Source organism: Helianthus annuus, chromosome 7 (assembly GCF_002127325.2).
Source record: "Helianthus annuus cultivar XRQ/B chromosome 7, HanXRQr2.0-SUNRISE, whole genome shotgun sequence".
In the NCBI taxonomy this organism is placed as follows: domain Eukaryota; kingdom Viridiplantae; phylum Streptophyta; class Magnoliopsida; order Asterales; family Asteraceae; genus Helianthus; species Helianthus annuus.
In genome coordinates this window covers 19,339,696-19,353,114 of record NC_035439.2, presented here as the reverse complement: position 1 = coordinate 19,353,114, position 13,419 = coordinate 19,339,696, and the positions used below count along the sequence as shown (strand labels likewise).

At 39.1% G+C, this 13,419-nt stretch overlaps 1 non-coding gene across 1 annotated transcript; it reads right to left on the bottom strand.

Moving 5' to 3' along the window:
- Positions 1-12,302: 12,302 nt before the first annotated feature.
- On the bottom strand, positions 12,303-12,409 carry LOC118480714. Its single transcript, XR_004863692.1, has one exon. It is a non-coding gene; the product is annotated as a small nucleolar RNA R71 (small nucleolar RNA).
- Positions 12,410-13,419: the final 1,010 nt, after the last annotated feature.

The following is a 13,419-nucleotide window of genomic DNA, read 5'->3' as shown; positions in this document are numbered from 1 at the left end:
AAGAGTGTTGCCAGATCTTCAAGGCGAATACCACCGCGCCTAGCTCCAAGTCGTGCATGGTGTAATTCCTTTCATGCACCTTCAACTGTCTTGAAGCGTAAGCGATGACTTTTTGGCGTTGCATAAACACGCAACCCAAACCTTGATGCGAAGCGTCGCAGTATACCACGAATTCTTCAGTGCCTTCGGGTAGAGATAGTATCGGTGCATCGCATAGCTTATTTTTGAGCAGTTGGAAGGCTTCTTCCTGCTTATCACCCCAGTCGTACTTCTTGTCCTTCTGCATAAGGGTCGTCAGCGGTTGAGCTATCTTGGAGAAGTTCTCGATAAATCGTCGGTAATAGCCCGCTAAGCCCAAAATTGTCGAACTTCAGTTGGGGTTTTGGGGGCTTCCGAATTCTTTATTGCTTCAATCTTGGCTGGGTCCACATGAATGCCCTTCTCGTTCACAACATGACCAAGGAACTGTACTTCGCGAATCCAGAATTCGCACTTTGAGAATTTTGCATAAAGTTTCTCGTTCTTTAATAGTTCCAAAATGGTTCTGAGATGTTGCTCGTGCTCTTCTCTCGTTCGCGAGTAAATCAGGATATCATCGATAAATACAATCACAAATTTATAGAGATATGGTTTGCATACGCGGTTCATCAGATCCATAAATACTGTTGGCGCGTTCGTCAGTCCGAATGGCATCACAAGGAACTCGTAATGCCCATAACGCGTTCGGAATGCAGTCTTTGGTACGTTTTCCTCTTGAATTCTTAACTGATGGTATCCCGATCGAAGGTTGATCTTGGAATAGTAGCTTGATCCTTGCAACTGATCAAATAAGTCATCAATCCTCGGTAGAGGGTACCGATTCTTGATTGTGAGCTTGTTCAGTTCTCTATAATCGATACACATCCGTAGTGTTCCATCCTTCTTCTTCACGAACAACACTGGAGCTCGCCAAGGTGAGAAGCTTGGCCTTATGAATCCCTTTATCCAACAACTCCTAGAGTTGTGTAGATAATTCTTGCATCTCGGATGGTGCAAGCCGATAGGGTGCCTTGGCTACAGGAGTGGCTCCTGGAACCAAGTCAATATGGAATTCGACTTGTCTTTGCAGAGGTAGTCCTGGCAGATCTTCAGGAAAAACATCAGGGAATTCATTCACCACAGGAATGTCTTCGAGTTTCGGCTCCTCAGCCTTCTTATCTACAAGTGCGCTAGGAAAGCAACACATCCTTTTCTTAAGCATTTCTGCGCCTTCATACCATTGATTATTTTCAAAGGCATGTCTCGCTTTTCTCCATGCACGATGAGAGTTTCATCATTCGCAAGGGGGATGAGAATAATTTTCTCATGTCAGACAACTTCAGCCTTATTCTTGGACAACCAGTCCTTTCCGACCACTACATCGAAGCTACCCAATTGAATAGGTAAGAGGTCGATACTAAAGCTCTGCTCCCCAAGTTCTAATGTACAACCTCTAACAACTTCGCCCGATTCAACAAGTTTACCATCGGCTAGTTCTATGAAATAAGGAATATCTAATCTACTGGATTCTATTCCAAGCATACATTAAAATTCCACAACCATGAAGCTATAATCGGCACCAGTGTCAAATAGTATGGATGCAAAGTGATTGTTAACGAGAAACGTACCAGTGACCACATTAGGGTCATCGCGTGTGTTCCTTGCTCCAATCACAAATGCTCGAACCTGAGCATTGTTCTCCCTTGGATAGTCTTTCTTGAAATGGTCCTTGCTTCCACAACCATAGCATCCTTGGTTCTGCCCAGTTCCATTACCATTTCGGTTACCATTGCCATTGCCATTTCCACCACCGTTTCTATTACCAGCACCGTTGCGGTTTCCATTCCCGTTCCTTCCTTTCCCCCCAACAGTTCTCAATATGGTGACCCAGTTTTCCACACTTGTCGCATTTTGGAACGCGATAAGCTCCTTCATGATGACGCTTGCACTGGTTGTAGATGGGCAGAGTGCCCATGTATCCTTTGGCAGGAGCGTCATTCATGGTTGCAAGAGTTTTCTCCTCCTGGGACGGGTTGTCACACCCTGGCTTTGCGGAAGCGTGGGTTATTTGGTGTGACTTCTTAATACCATAGCAACAACCATAACAATGCTATATGATAAAAACATGAGATATTCACCCATAAATAAAGTTTAGAAAAATACCATATTATACTTGTCTTAAAACAACAATCGCCAAAATAAGTTACAACCCATGACTTGATTTAATGAGTTCGTAAAAACTTAGCAAAAGACTTTAAACGATACTAGGTTTAGAGATATGTAACCCGTCCAGGAAGAGGTTACACCTTCTAAACCCTGCATGACTTCTTTATTCAAACGCAGCTTGAAAATACGTGCATACCGTGCCAGATCCATTAGTTCCCTGAAATACATGTAGTTTGAAAAGTCAACATAAAGTTGAGCGAGTTCATGTATATGTGAGTCTGTATAAATCGTTAGAACGTGTCTGTATAATGTATGTTCTTGGTATGTAGCAATAAGGAAAAAGAGATCAATTAATGTGTAGCTAATACATTAATAAGTGATATGGTCTAGGAAGCACTCAAACCTGTAACGCGTATTTCATACCGGTCCTTCCGGCGGAACGACATAGTCACCACATGCAGCCACACGCTGGCCCATGTGTGGGGCTCGCAACACCCGATAGATCTATCACTCATGCCTCTCGGTCCTTATACAAGGATTAATGGTCTTACGATAATAGCCTACCCATTCACGTGATCTAGCAGTGATTTCCTTAGCTAATCATACCATGTTTAAAGCGTTTGTAACCAGTATGTAACATGTATTTCACCCCCGAAGTTGTAAAACTGAAAACAGTTAAAAGAAAAAGGGGGACATGAACTCACAGTATTGCGTCTTCGTACTCGTAACCCAAATCTCCACGGCAATCACGAGTACCTACAATGGTCTATTGTCTATTAGACGAACGGGTAGTGCCTTGTCTTAGTATTTGTGTTTTAGGGTTACGTTTCTGGTATTATTCCAAGTTATAACTATTTTAAGGTTTTGAAATAATAGTTAGACAACTATTTTAGAGTTATACTTCTCAAGTATTGTATATGCGCATTTCCTTCCCAAGGATGGGGGTAATTTATACTGGTATACTCGTATTCTTAAAATAATATATGTACGTGTATATCCTGCCAAGTAATGGCGTCGTATTTCGATGTATTGTTCCAAAATAATATTTTACCAAAATATACGTATACGTTATAATTCCGAAAAAATATATTTTTAAGTCTCACTTGAAAATATATTTTAAATCACTTGTCTAGAATGTTCTAATTCCAAAATATACATATTTTCCCAAAAATATTATATTTTACTTCGTACAATTTCCCAAAATAATACTTTGTCAAAATATACCATTAAGTGTATTTTCCGAAAACACGCGCGTCACAATTTAGAGTTCGCATTGTAAAAACAATACCAATGTAACTTAAATATTTATTTGTGAGGGCGTTGGTATTATTTGGAGTCGTATATTCATGACATTCCAAGTAATATTATTTTTACCCTAAAAATAATATATCTCTAGTTCACAAAATAATCACGTAAGCACACAAGCGTTTTATTATGAAATATATATTCTCAATATATATTTAACAGGTTTCATTTACAAAAATCCACCTCCGACACTTGGTTATTTTGTAATAAAAACATGGCGAAATTTATATTTTAGAAAACAAGTAAAAAAAAATATATTTATAACACTTGTCACCGAACATATTTCTAAGCGTTATATTTCTAGAAAAATTTCGCCAGAGTTTCCTTTGTAAATGGAGGTGTCCACGCTTACTAGCGTATCATTTTCTTTAACATATAACACATTAGATCACTTCCAAATAACCAACCCGACATTTAGGCATGCAAAACACTACTTATACCGATTCAGTTTTCAAACACAAAACTTGGCTGTTTTCGGGTATTTTAATAAAATAGTTATCTTATTCTGAAAATCTCCAAATTTTTACAGAATGTCTTATCCATTCCAAATATTATTGTGTAAAAAAATCGTGGTCCAAATCATCACCAATATTTTACAAAAATTCATTTTCCGAACTGCATTCAGATCTACCTTTTTCTGACTGCAGTGCACGGAATATTTTATTTAAAATTTATTATAAGTCCGTTTGACGTAATTCCAGTTGGAGAATCACAGAGACAACAGTGACCATCTACAGTATAAATTTATGATCTAACTCTACACAGAATTCGAGTTATGACTGAAAATATGACTCTCATTTACGGCTGTAAAAATGCAGTTTTAGCTGCTGTTACAAATCGACGCTTTAAAAATAGTAAACGAAGTCCAAAAATTAGGATTCTGGTGCCATTAGAACCGTATTTCATAGTACATAAACCCAGACTTCAGAAAACGCATTTTTCGTTGAGTTATGACCTGTTTACAGCCAGTTAAAGTCGGCTGAAAATACAAATCAGCAAGCTGTTTATAGTATAAGTGCCATTAAAAAGTACACATACGATTACCATTCATTCTAATACGATTAACATCAGACCCTAAGTCATTTACAGCGGATCTTCGTTCATTTAATCCAGATTTATCATGTATTAACACTTTTCATCTCATGACCTTTGTGTAAAGCTTTTATGTTCATGCTTTAAGTTATGATCTTTAGAGTTCTCAAGTTTGACATCATGAATCATACTTTAACCACCTTCATAGCATGTAAAATGAATGGATCTAAGAGACTTACCACTAGCACAAAGCTAGGAGAGTTCAAGTGAAGAAATGTGGTGGTTAAAAGAAAACGAGAGAGGTCCTTGAGCTTCCGAGTGCACCAAGTTTCGTTGTATGATCACTTGCACCTTTGTATGGATGGAAGGTGGCTAGAAAGTGGCTTGATGGTGGTGCTATGGTGGGTAGTGATGGCTGCCGAAATGGAGATGGAGGGAGAGAAGAAAGCAATTTTTGTTAAGTGTGTTGGAAGTGAGAGACTAATGATCCTCTATGCATACTTATAGACCATCTTATGTGTTTAACCAATAGATCATGTGCCTCCAAGATATTAGACAACCTCCAATAAAATATTCAATAATTGTGGAGTATGTCCCACATGGGGGAACCGATCGGTTAGGGGGGTGGGTTTATATGGTTGGATTTCAATGATTGAGTTAGTGTCTAGTTATGTTAGTTAATAACTTAAATAAGTTATTAGTGTGTTATGAAGTATAACGGGTGTTAGGGTGTTCAGGGACCCTAACTAGCTCAGAAAAGTGTAAATAATATCATTGACAATATTTTTATGTTCCGGGTTAAGTCCGGTTGTTCGGTTGGATATTAATCCGTTAAAGTGCTAATTAAGCATTTAGAGTGTCTTTAATATTATTTTTAGTGACACAATGAATTCCCGTCACTTTGGAAAGTGTCTAGTATTATTTTACCCCGTTTTTGCACTATACTAGCATATTTAAATGCTGAATTTTGTAATAAAGTGCAGAACTTTGTATTTAAAGCATGTTTTAGGCACATCCGGTCACTACAACTATCACCTAGTGACGCAGTTTAACAATCCTCACCTCCCTACACTCTCTACTAGTGTAGTAAACTATTCCCAGCTCATACTGGCCTCAGAGACAATGTCTGTCTAGTGCTGGCCATGTCAGCACGTTTACTAGGTTATCCGTTCACTGTGCTAACTGTGCTTTGTGCATCAGGTTTGTCACTAAAGTTTGTATATAATGAATGGAGTGACAGTATGAAGGTGATGCATGTGTATGTATGTAATATAAATCGGTAAGTAATTTATTCGTAATTGAAATCAAGCACAGTAATTAAGCACAGATTAAGTATTAATTAACTGTACGGATGCATGCAAATTTGACAGTTGTCACACGGGTTGGGGTCGCGCTTCTTATTGTTGGAACCCTTGTTGCTACTGCAGGATGCTTGATTCAGGTTCGCATGCTTCCTTTTCTTGTCACCAGATGACTCAACATGCGTCTCGATCTTTTGAGTTGGGTTCAGTGATTACTTCTTCATACGAACAACATCTTCAGTAAGGCTGACAGCCAGAGTTACAGCCTGAGTGATCGTTTCAGGTTTAGCCGAAGTTACCAAGCTGTGAAATTTTGGAGCCAATCCCCAGATGTAGCGCTCAACACGCTTAAATTCAGGAGTCACCATGTAGGGGATCACCCTCGACAAATCATGGAATCTTCGGGTATAACCAGTAATGTCAGCACCTTCCATGGTCAAGTGCCATAACTCAGTCTCCAACCTTTGGAGTTCAGCACGAGAGCAATACTTCTTTCTCATCCTTTTCTTCAGCTCGTCCCAAGACATGCCATACGCTGCATCATCTCCCAGAGTTTGGACTTGCAAATTCCACCAAGTCAAAGCTTCATCAACAAACAACCCAGTAATAAAAGTGACTTGCTAGTCCGCGGTACACTTGCTCATACGGATAGTCGAATCAGTCTTCTCCGTCCAGGGTACAAATGCCACTGCACCTCCAGTGCCATCATAATTCAGTGGCTTGCAGTCGAGAAACTGCTTGAAAGTGCAGCCTTGAGCTGCGTTTCCTCCAGATGAATCTCCATTCCCATTACGTCTTGCATTGCTTGGTCCTCCACTTTGTTCGGTGCGGTTTGCCTCGTACTGGGCGATAGCTGCGGAGATCCTTTCTTCCAGAAGGGAGTTCAGTTCTTCAGCAGTCCTCGGCAGTGGGGGAGGAGGAGGTTGGTCACAAGCGTTCACAGCTCTCCTGGGTGCCATGTTCTGACAGAACACAACACAACAGGGTTAGTCATTTGTTTGATATCTTCATACGAGACAGTAGCAGCACATACACACAGGCATATACTCACATAATGACATCAAACAATCCGCCAAACATATAAATCAATTCATACAGCAACAAGTATGCATAAATAGATAAGTACTGATGTGACATAAGATATTCACCAAGTCTTTACACATATCAGGACGACTTGTTACATCATTGTTCGCGAAGTAAACAAAATGCATAAGGATTACATCACCCCATAGTACAAGTTTAATATATGTAAAGGACAGAATATCTTTCTTCACATTGGCGGTTCCTGTCTTTATACCCTATATCATTACTCCTATAGAGTATTTAATAGGCTGGGGGAAGGGTGTTCATGTTTGACCTTCTCTTGTATTGAAGGAATCTTGGTTAATACGTGACAAGACTTGTTGTGGTTTCTGTGCACTGAATTCCATAATTATGTATGCATCCATAATTACATAATTCCTTGCACAGTCCGCGCAGTTCGTTTCATCCTCGTATCACTTCCTTCAGATTGGCCATTGCCTTCATGTAAAGTCACGAGTACCTGAGATATTCTATTTCTAGTATATGTATATATCAATTATTAAACATTGTTGCAAGCAATTTCTAGTCAAAGACAAGTGCTACTCCAGTGCACCCTAAGTCTCGTAGTGTCTTTTCTTGACTCTTTGAAAATAGTTTCAGGTAGTGGATGTCGCGGAAAGTTTTATGCAATGAAAACTTTTTGAAAAATTGTTTTCGTGAAAGGATCCTAAAGATTGTAGTCTAGAATCGAGAAGGAATCCTGGTTCACTACAACCTGGCTCTGATGCCAATCTGTCACACCCTTTTCTAAGGCGGAAGCACGAGGTGTGATCTTGAAAGGTTCTCATTGCATACGATTCGTAAACATACTACATGCTCGTAAAAATAACTCCAAATGCCAATAACATTACGTAATTGAAAAACATAAGTTGAGTGTTTACATCACAAGACAGCATAAGACATTGTCTGAAAAGTTTACAACATTATTCAAAGTCAAACATAAAGGTTTTGGTCCTTATATCGCCACACGGAGTGGGACATTACAACCAAACCCGGCAAAACGGCATAGGAGTCTTGACACACATAGCTAACAACATAAACAACATCCCAGAGCAAGAGTATGACCGCGCGCACATCCACTTTGGTTACCTGAAATACATGTGAGTTTTTGGAAAATCGTCAACATAGTGTTGGTGTGAATTCATGCAGTTTTTTTATTGAACGTTTGTATACTTTGTATGAAAACATGGTATGTAATTTGTATAAATCGAGTATTTCTGTAAGTGTAAGGAAATCGAGATCGCTAATGGTTTGCAAGGCCATTAACATGTGACACGACATAGGAAGCATCCAAACCATAGGCATTTATAGTAGTCGATTCACACACAAAAGCACTGCTTGGTACTAGTTATCACCAAGAGTGTGGCTGCCCGAAAACCCATTAGATCTAACCTTTTGTTCTGCGGTCTTAGTATGTACACGATTAATTGTGCTTCTGGGACCCTATTCGTGACATGATCTAAAGTATCATTCCTTAGTTTTTGTATCCAACATACCATAACACATGTATTTTCCCCAAGTTTAAAAAGCATGTAAAAGATTAAAAGTGGGGACATGAACTCACAACTTTGCGTTTCTTGCGCCGTAAACTTCACCGGGTTTGCTTATATAGCGTCGTGACCTATACATGTTTTATTAACGTTAGTCACTAGACTTGTATCGCACAAGTACAAGTCACCATCTTTTATGTATTTGTTCTTTGTGTGTTAAAAACAATTTATATTTTTAACTATGTATTTTACTTATATTATTTTCTCAAAAATAAATATAAGTATCTTGTATTTTTCACCCGAGTTATGTATTTTGTCCAAAACTTCATTTTAAGTTCGTAACTCGTCCAAGTTACATAATCTATTAAGAAATATATTTTCATAAATATATTCTCTTGTATTTGTCTATGCATGTTGTATGTGTATTTTGTATCTTCACTCCTTAGAAGTATTTAGTGTATTTTCAAGTCCTAATACACTATTACATACATATTACATACACTTAGCACGAAATTTGGTGACCAATAAATATATATATTTTTCTCAAAAATATACATACTTAATATCAATTTTTATCTTTGAGGAAATCATTATTTCTTAACTTGAAGTTTACACAAAAATTATAGAAACCTTGGTAAGTATTTTTAGGTGAATTTTTAGGGAATAAGTTTCACCAAAACTTATATTTTTCTAAGTGTCAAAATTTTATAGAAATTTTGACATTGTTTCCCCTAAAAATGGAGGTTTCCCATGTTTTCAAAACATGTGTTTATTTTCTTTTAAATAATCATCAAACATCAACAACTCATTCAACACTTACCGAGTGTCAAAATCAAGTAAATTACACTACATCATGAACTTCAAGTTTTTGTAAAAACTTGTAGTAATTTACCATGTTTTTTAGTTGGTTTAGTTACCCTTAAAAACATGGTTATTTGTTTGTAAATCACTTTATTAAAAGATTTAGTCACTTACAACTTGTAAGATTATTTTTCTAAAAATATTTCTTTTGTATTTATCTTGTTACAATCATGTTCCTAGTCTTGTTTAAACACTAAAAATATGATTAGTTTACTTAGAAACCATGACTTTGTAAATTTTGTAAATAAACTTGGTTTCTTGGGAAATTTATTTTTGTAGTCATTTATTCACAAGATTTGTATTTTGTTCATGTTCATGAAGACATAAAGTATGATGATCTTGGTCTTTCACAAGATTACTACCTCAACTTACTAGATCAAGTTTTAATCACAATCTAGTAGGTTTCTTATGATGTCTAACATCACTAACACAAATAATTAATCATCAAGAAGCATATTGATGTGTGTAAAATGCAACATATAAATTACATCAAATGAGGCATAAAACTAACCCTTTTTAAGTACTAATGTTGGAAAAAGTGTGTTTTTGTCTTCCTTTTGTATTTTCAGGATTAAATGAGCTCAAATTAACAAAAGAAGCAAAAAGACAACTAAATCTAACATAAATACAAGAAAGGGAACAAAAGTGGACTGCCCGACCCCTCGACAGCATCCTCCCAAGCAAAACAGAGAAGGCAGAAGACTGAACACGCCCCGTGCTCAGCGAGCACGGGGCCGTGCCCAAGAAGCAGCAGAAAAGACAAACCTGTAGAAGCTTCTATTGCTCACCACGGGGCCGTGCCCAGTGAACACGGGGGCGTGCCCAAAGTACTGCAGGCGCATTAATTGTAATTGCGAATTACAATTAATGAAGAGAGATGGTGTCAGACGGGCACGGGGCCGTGCCCAGCGGACACGGGGCCGTGCCCAGGCCTCTGTTCAGCCTATAAATAGGAGTGCTTGGATTCATTACAACTTATCCATTGGCACACCACCTCTCTCACACTTCATCCACCACCCACCACCATCACAACACCATCATCCACCACCATCATCCATTGTCCATCATAGAGTGTGTGAGTCGTCTCAGGATCCAAGATTGATCGTAAGATTTCTTGACAATCAAGGCCATGTTTACCTAAGTCTCTTACATCACTTGGTGAAGACAGTGTTTAGTATAATACTTTTTATTTTTAATCTTTTGCACTTCTTAATTGGTTTTGTATTAATGACTTTAATAACTAGTTTCTTATGTTGAAGGTGATTCTTCCTTATCGTTTGTCTGTGGTGTCTTGGCATTATTTTACTGTCTATATAAAATAAAAGATTTTCACCATTCATATCTCCACGGTCTATATGGAGGTATGTTGGCTACCTGGTCGGGGGTTAAGGGAACGGTTTGGTAAGGGTCTTGCCCTTGTTCAGCGTTTAGAGGTCCTGCAAGGGACCTGGGTCAAATTTAGTAGGACCTCCTTCAATACCCAAAGGTATTGGATGGCGGGGGTCCAAACTCTTTGATCCCCTCATAAGTTAACTACTATTAATACTATAACCCGGCTATTTAGGACTGTATCCCTGCTGACTCAGACTACTTAGTCGAGGGTAACGTCACCTCCAAAAGAGGGGCCTACCATAATTTGCATTAATAACTTAATTAATTATCTTTCAAAAATCCGACCCTTTAGGATTGTATCCTTGCCGACTCAAACTATTGGGTTGAGGGTAACGTCGCCTTCAAAAGAGGGGCCTACTACAATAACTAAAATAATCTCTTAAACAAGTGCAAAAGTGCGAAAATAATCAAAGGTTATACTAACACACGAGTCGGATCCAAGTGATTCATCTTGTCTATCTGTTTTTATTTTTATTTTATTTTTCAGCATTTAGTTAGTTTTATTTTCTTAGTTTAAAAATCTTTTTCTAACATTTTGATCTGATTAGACGTTGAGGATAAACCGGTACTAAAAGCTCTTGTGTCCTTGGAGGACCTCGGTATCTTACCAACACTATACTACGTCCACGATGGGTGCACTTGTCCATATGTGTATTTAGTGTTAGTAAATATCGTGTTTTATAAATTTAAAACTTGGCTAAAAAGTGTAAAAAGGGCTTAAAATATATACCCAAAACATATACACACTAACACGCATCAAGTTTTTGGCGCCGTTGCCGGGGACACGAGGATTTTAAGAAAGTTAGGAATCAACGGCCTAATCATTTTTTTTTATTTTCTTTTTATTTTTTTAGGATTTTCTTAATTTTTTCAGCTTCTGCAAAGCTCAGCATGGGTCGTGCCTGGTCGGACACGGGTCGTGCCCAGCAGTGTTACTGGCAGTTTTTAGTTTTTCGAGTTACAGAAGGCTGACCACGGGGCCGTGTCGGTGCAACACGCGGCCGTGTCCAACTCTCCAGTAACAGGGATCCGGAAAACAATCACTGTAACTCCGACCACGGGCCGTGTTTACTGAGCACGGGGCCGTGGTGATCCTTCTGACCAACATTCTTTTCTGTTTTTGTTGCAGGACTTGGAACCAGACGCCACCTCTACGTAGTGTATGAGCTCAAGTTCTAATAAAGACATAAAAGAACCTCTAGAAGAACCCGAACGCTTTCTCAGAAAAATACTAATAGCTAAAAGACAATAGAAGGTTTCGGGGAACCCACTTCCAATGGCGGACCAACGTACCCTCATGGATTATCTACGACCCACCATAGGTAATCTCGGCGCCGCTATCAATGCACCGAATGTTGAAGCCAATAACTTCGAACTTCGGCCGCATTTGATACAGATGCTTCAAAACTCTGCAACCTTCCATGGGCTTGCGGACGAGGATCCCCATCTACATATTGCTAATTTCTTAGAAATATGTGATACCTTTCGGATCATTGGAGCATCAAATGACGCCATCCGCCTCCGAATGTTTCCTTTTTCACTAAAAGACCGAGCAAAAGCTTGGCTTAACGCCCTCCCAGCTGGATCGGTAAACACCTGGGATGAACTAGCCCAAAAATTTCTATATAAGTATTTCCCTCCCGCTAAAACGGCTAAATTAATGACTGAAATTAATACATATTCACAAGAGGACGGGGAATCCTTATATGAAACTTGGGAAAGGTTCAAGGAGCTATTGCGAAAGTGTCCACATCACGGCCTTGCGATATGGCAACAAGTATCCACTTTCTATAATGGGTTGTTGCCACACACAAGGCAAACACTTGACTCTAGCTCCGGGGGACTTTTAGGTAATCGCCGCCCGCATGAAATATATAATCAAATTGAGGAAATTGCTCAAACCAATTTTCAGTGGCACACTCCCCGAGGCAATAAATCCATTGCCCCGGGCGCCCATAAGGTTGATGCAAGCACTTCTTTACAAGCCCAAATCGAGGCCCTTTCTTCAAAAATAAAAAAAGTTGGAAATGACAAAAACGGTCTCGGTTATAGCTTGTGAAGGGTGTGGTGGGCCACATGAAAATTGGAGTTGTATGAAAGAAACAGATGATCAACAAGAATGGTAAACTACATTGATAATAGACCTAGGCCGTCGGGTCCTCCAACGGGCACCTACAACTAAGGATGGCGAAATCACCCTAACCTTGGTTGGAGAGAACCCGGCAATGGTAGTAACCAACAAAGCGTAAACCAACGAACAAACTTTCAACAACCAAGAAATGAGTCACAAAATTTCCCTCAACAACAAGGTGGACGAGAAAGGCTTGAAGATACTATATCTCGCCTCATCTCCGACACTGAAAAGAAAAACTCGGATAGGTTTCTACAATTAGAATCAAATTTTAGAAATCAACAAGCTAGTATTCAAAACATTGAAAAACAAATAAGTCAACTAGCACAAAATTTCTCCGAGAGACCACAAGGCGCGTTACCAAGCAATACCGAAACAAACCCAAAGGCGCAAGTTCATCTCATAACACTACGGAACCGCACCGTGGGTCCTATGGAAGGCCCGCCGCCTACCGAGGAGACCGTAACACCGCCCCTACAAGAGAAGGGTTCACCTCCCTCACCAAAACCTACCAAGGCTCCTCAAGTTCCGTACCCCGGTTGGTTAATCCGTCAAAAGACCAATGAGCAATTCGCAAAATTCGAAAGTCTACTAAAACAATTGCATGTCAACATTCCTTTCATTGGCGTCCTGACCCAAA